This window comes from Urocitellus parryii, chromosome 7 (genome assembly GCF_045843805.1).
Source record: "Urocitellus parryii isolate mUroPar1 chromosome 7, mUroPar1.hap1, whole genome shotgun sequence".
NCBI classification, from domain to species: Eukaryota; Metazoa; Chordata; class Mammalia; order Rodentia; family Sciuridae; genus Urocitellus; species Urocitellus parryii.
Genome location: NC_135537.1, coordinates 89,669,257 through 89,675,256, shown reverse-complemented (window position 1 = coordinate 89,675,256; position 6,000 = coordinate 89,669,257). Strand labels below are relative to the sequence as shown.

The 6,000-nt window shown below is 51.0% G+C and overlaps 1 pseudogene; it reads right to left on the bottom strand.

The window, feature by feature from the left end:
• Positions 1-234: 234 nt before the first annotated feature.
• The window catches only part of LOC113178057 (myelin protein zero-like protein 1), a 41,224-nt pseudogene continuing 35,458 nt past the window's right edge, over positions 235-6,000 (bottom strand).

The following is a 6,000-nucleotide window of genomic DNA, read 5'->3' as shown; positions in this document are numbered from 1 at the left end:
TTTATACGTAGGCAGATTCACACCCTCATGCCATCTTCTCGACATGCAATGCTGGCCCCACAGCAGGAAGATTAAATAGAATATACATGTTCTTCATCCACATCCTTTCCTCCCTCTGGGTCTACACATGTGTGTGTCCTTGCCTGGGTCCCCAAGGCCACACGTGGTTATGGGCTACATTTTCTGCACAAGAGTCCAGTTTGGGTTTGTTTCTTGTCCAGGATGCTCTGGGTCTTAATTTGTCCGGATGTCCGCATACACCACGTATTCTGACTTGGTGATCTTGTCACTGTGATGGCCACCGGAGTGGTCTAACTGCGAATATATGACTGGGCCCTGGAAGAGAAGCAGAATTAGAGGTCTTGGGTGACCACGTGCCTGCGGGACACGTGTCTCAACCACGGTCGGGTTTGTGGCTCTGGTTCTAAAGCACAGACCTCCTTCGTCTGTGTGTCTGCAAGAAGACTTCCCCTGCAGGACCTCCTGGACCCCTGTCCACCAAGGCTAGGCACAGGTGGTGACTCTAAAGCCAGCACAGGCACTTTGTTACACTTCTCTCGTACGTTTGGAAGCTTATATAACAACATAACACTCCTCCTCAGGAATATCCCTTGCTTTAGTCCCACAGAACTCTGCAACCTTAGCAATAGCAATCAGTCTTCGGGACCAGATGGCATGTCTGTCAACCTGAGACCTGTGGAAACTGGAAAACACACTGGGTGCCACTCAAAGATACCATCAATTTGAACTGGTCATTTTAGATAAACAGGTACTGTTATTTATTTATTTATTTATTTAGTGTGTATGGTACTAGGGATTGAACCCAAGGGTGCTTTACCCCTGAGCTATATCCCCAAATTTTTTTTTATTCTTTCTTTTGAGACAGGTTGCTAGGTTGCTCAGGGTCTTGTTAGATAGACTGCTTGAGGCTGGCCTCAAACTTGAGATCCTCTTGCCTCAGCCTCCCAAGTTGCTGGGATCACAGTGTGCACCACTGTGCCCGCTATCTTCAGTATAACTACTGATGGCACAGTGGTCCTCAGGACTCCAAACACTGTTTCTTTTATTTCCTTTTTCAATCTTTTGGTGCTGGGGGACAAACCCAGGATATTCTGCAAGAAAAGCCAGTGCTCTACCACTGGTCAACACCCCCAGCCCCTTCTTTGACTTCTAATATCAGAAAACTATTCTCCCTGGCTTAAAATATGAAAATAAAAAAACAAAGAATCACAATCCATTGAAATATAAAGAAAAATCCTTGATGGACCAAAGCACAGGTCTCTTCTTGGCAGTGAAGCAGCTGCTCAAGTCGGGGCCCAGCCCAGGGCACACAAGGAGCAGCAGCCAGACAGCGGGTACCTGCCTCCAGGGGAAGCGAGCCCTGGGCGAAGGCTGAGGTTCCCCCAGCCAGCTGTCTGCACGTCTGACTTGTCCAGCAGCAATAACAACACAATAGCATCCCAGCCAGGAGCCCTGACAATGTGGAACTTCGTGTGTGTGCTGCCGTCTTGGGTGGCTCAAGCTCCAACTTCCCCAGGAGGGCCAGGCCCAAGGTACGGGCTGTGAGCTTGTAACGTAGCAGGGCCCATGTGATTCACAGGACAGTCCCCCAGCACCACATGTGGCTCCAGCGCAGGAGAGGCTCCACACATCAGTTTCTTCATCTCTAACATGGCCCTAAGAACGGCATCCACCCATGAATCCACAGGGTGAATGAGGTCCTTAGGCAACCCAGGTCTGTCTGACAGGCCGACTAAACATACACCAGTTATTATCGAGCTGCCATTACCCGGGCATCTTATTACATGAACACAATTTGAAACAGGCTGAAGTAACTGATGGGGTAACCAGGGGGTCGAAGCCCAGATGCAGGCATCTGGGTGGGGGTGCTCTCACTGAGGCCCCTTGTGGATGAGATCAACAGACCACACCATCCACACTGAATCACAGAGACCTCCTACCTGCATCCCAAAGCTGCAGGAAAACCGAAGGCTAATCCACAAAGATGCAGAAGACGCTCAGGGGACAGCATTCCCACAGCTGATAACAGAGCCCTGCCCATGACCACCGCAGGGAGGGGTCCACAGGGTGCAGCAGCATCTCCGCAGTGCAGTCAGCGCCATCCACTGAGCAGGATCTACTCTCTACTGCTAGAATCGGGGCCAGTCTCCTGACCTACTCTGACTCACAGAATAAGGCCCGAGGGACATCACTGTCACACCTAGACCTCCACAGGTCTCGTAGCTTCTACTCCTGCACTGGTCTTGGTACTTGCACCCAACACTCTGCGAACAAGCCCAGGCCAGCCTGCTGGTGACATGGGACACATGGCCCAACTGTCAAACTGAAAGACCACACTATGGCCGCCCAGCTGGTCATCCCTCCAGCCAACTGCAGGTGCACAAGTCAACTGGCTCGCCCCATCAACAGGAGAGCCTGAGCCAAACACACGGCAGCTCTTACACAGGAGGTGACTGAGAAACCATGTGAGTGAGAAATGCAGAGGATCCAGGAACAGAGGCAGCACAGAGTGCACCTGCACCCGCCAGCAAGCCTCAGAGGCCAGAAAGTCCCTCCTAGAGAGAAGGCCCCACTCCTACCCAGGACACTGGGTGGTTTTCCTTCAAGCTGATCAGCTGTCTGAGGTCACTCCCTCTCCCCCTGTGATTTGACAGAGTGACTCAGGTCAGGGACCTGTCAGTTGAGGCCTTGGCAGAGGTAGGTCCAGAGGAAGGAAGGAGGTGCCCTGAGCTCAGGGAAGTCTGCTCCAGGGGGTGCTGAGAAGCTGAGGGTACACGGGGTCCCCATGGGCCTGGATTTTGAGGGCTAACGAGACTACTCAGGACTGCAGAGGACACCATGAAACAAGATCAACTTGAAGATGACCCTGCCATTGTGGAGACAGTCACTTGCGTATGCAGGAATAATAAGGAGAAGGACAACGACAAGACCACACCAGCCTACCTATTTTTGCAGTAAATCTCTTCTTTTGGTACTGGGGCTTCCCAGGCAAGCCCCTGCCACCCAGGGGCCACACCCAGGGCCACCAATGAGGGGCCATACTCTCCTTCATGTACTTTGTTTCTATATTTTCCCTCAAATATTGACTCACAAATGGCCTTAATTCTGAAAATGTTTCCAGAAACAAACGGCCCGACGTAGATCGATCCTTTTAATGATAACTGGAGAGAAATGTACCTCTGAATTCTACTTGTATCAAATTTATTCCCAAGTAAAAACATACTGGAAGGTGGGCCAGGAAGAAAGGGTTCTGGAAGAACAAAGAGACCTGTCTGCAAACACACGGGTGCCTGAGCAGGCACCGCAGCTAGCCGGGCAGCGTCTCCCCACCTGGAAGGGGTCACTGTGCCAAGGTCTCTGTGAGCACATGCTCACCGCTGTTGACAAAACACTCTCAGTACTCCAGTGTTTGAAGAGCCAGGTAAATGGTAGCACCTAAGTACGGTGGCTCTCTGAGGCAAATGGAACCAATACTGACCATCAACTCAGAACTAGAGCAGGACGGGAGGAGCACCCTTCTCAGGACCTGGCAGACGGGCTGACACCAGCTCCGCCACTGACGACTACCCTCGGCTCAGCGCCTCAGACACAGCTCAGTTTCTACAGGGGCCACAAAGAATTCAGCGTATCAGCTGCCATGAGGCAAGGAGGAATGCACACAACAATCTTAGGCATCTCGGTGTCTGTCTTTTAGACCCAGCAAACTCTTAAATATCCCAACCACCTTTCTCCAAAATTACTGCCTTTTGCAAACCCATGCCCAGGAAAAGATCTAGGAAACCAATTCTCATCAAGTACTTACACCAAAATTATTTTAAACTATGCTTTATAAGAGATTTCTGGCTCATTTCCTCCCTGTGCTTCCCCCACTCCCACCCCCACATCCTGACTGCATGCCTTGTGCTGGGGAGGGCTTCTGGCTCTGCTGTTCACCCTCACTTTGCCTCCTCTTCCCCTTGGGGTGAAGCTGGGTGACATCTAAGCCAGTCAAAATTCCTATCCCCTTGCAGGTGACTGGAAGACGTAACAGTGTGTGCCTGATTCTTGGACAATGGGATCGAGGACATGTTTGCTGGGGGACTTCTGTTAATCAGTCTTCTCCACTCATCACGGTGGTGACCAAGGGCGCACGCCTGGAAATTAGTGTGCTCCTTTTAAAGTTCCCTTTGTGGGGAGCTATTATCCTTTTTCTCTTATGGTGAAATAGCAGGGAGCTACTTACTCATCCACAGAGTGACCACTGACACTGTTCCGTTCTCAGGTGGTGCCTACACATGGAAACCCAGGAAGATGAGAGAACCCTTGGGATGAACTCAAGGGAGAGTCTGTAAACATTCCTGCCATGTCCCTACTTCCAGCTCTGACTGTCACAGACCCATGTGCACATCACACAGGCCTAGGGTTAGAAGTGGGGAACAGATGAACCACACCTCAGAGACAAGAGAAGGGATGCCCATGTTAAAAAATCTCTCCAAGCTAACACCATTAGCTAGTCCCAGGGTGACCCAGGTCTGGAAAACATGACTAACCCCTACAGCACTACGCGGGGCTTATCTAGATGTGAAAATCTCCCCAAGGTTGTATGCCAGAATATCCGCAAACACTTTTCTCTACCTGGTGGAAGAGCCTGAGGTTCTCTGAACACCCCAGGGGTCTCCTGAGAGCAGCGCTGGGTGCTGATCTCTGCCTTGGTCCTGTGGCAGCTAGCCGCATGGCTCGTGTAGGCACTCAGATACCCACGGAAGTGATGAAAGAGGACACAGCAGACACAGTCAGATAACACATCAGCTCCAACTGAAGATGGTGCATCTCCTGTGGCCTCTGCTGAGAGCTACGCTGGACAGGGCCTGGGCTCTCTGCAAAGGAAGCATCCCCGATCATGCAAAGTAGCACCGTGGTGACGCTGGCACAGCCAGCAGGGTCACTTGCGGACACACCGAGGGCTTAGAATGCCATGGAGTATCTGAGGCAAATGTTCTGACCTGGGACAGTGTCCTCCAAGGCAGTTAGTGTGACACTGAAGCTGGACAGCACAGCACACTTCACGAGGGTACACTTGCAGAAGTGAGAGGGCCACCTCCGTCTCTCACCACGGGCCAAGGACACTTGGATTGCACACTCAAGTCATTTACCCTTGGTAAGTCTAACAGAAAGGGTACAAACAGGACCTGGAAGACAGCCAAGTAAAGCTGGTGCTTTGCTTTCCTCCCCAGGAATGAGAGACTGAACCCGCAGCACTGTGTCCCAGCTGCACCCCAGCCCTCTTTTTGAATCTTTATTTTTTATTTTGAGGCAGTATCTCTCTAAGAAGGCACCCAGGCTGGCCTTGAACTTGCCATCCTCCTTCCCCAGCCTCCTGAGTGCCTGGGATTCCAGGTATGAGCCACCCACTCTGCTGACAAAAGCGACTTCTACCCAACCTGACCATCGCTATTTCACTTATTTTGGGGGGGCTGGGGATTGAACTCATGGCCCACGAGCTACACACATGCTGCCCCTGGGCCTCAACCCAACCCTCTATGTTTTAATTGGAGTGCTCTGAGCATCATATGTAAGGTAACCATCAGTGTGGTGAGTTGACCTACTGTTTCACAGGAGACCCATCTTGATTTGGGTTTTGCTTTCCGTGGTTTCAGTTGCCCACAGCCAAACACGGCTCAGAAACAGACATGGGCAAGTCTTTCTCTCCATACTTCATTTTGGATGTTCCTACTTCTGTCCTCCACTTCACTGACCTTTTCTTCTATGGTATCTGATGGGTCTTTCATGGCACCCCACGCCTGTTCAGTTCTAAGTTCCCTTTGATTCTGTTTTACAGATCTACTTTTCCCCTCATTATGTTCAGGGTTTTCTTTATATCCTTGAGTCTGTGAGATTTACATCACCTGTCTGAAGTTCCCTGTTTATGAACCATTGCCTCTGGCAATTGACCAACGGACTCTCAGTCGGCTCCTCCTGGTTACGAGTCTTCTTCTCCTC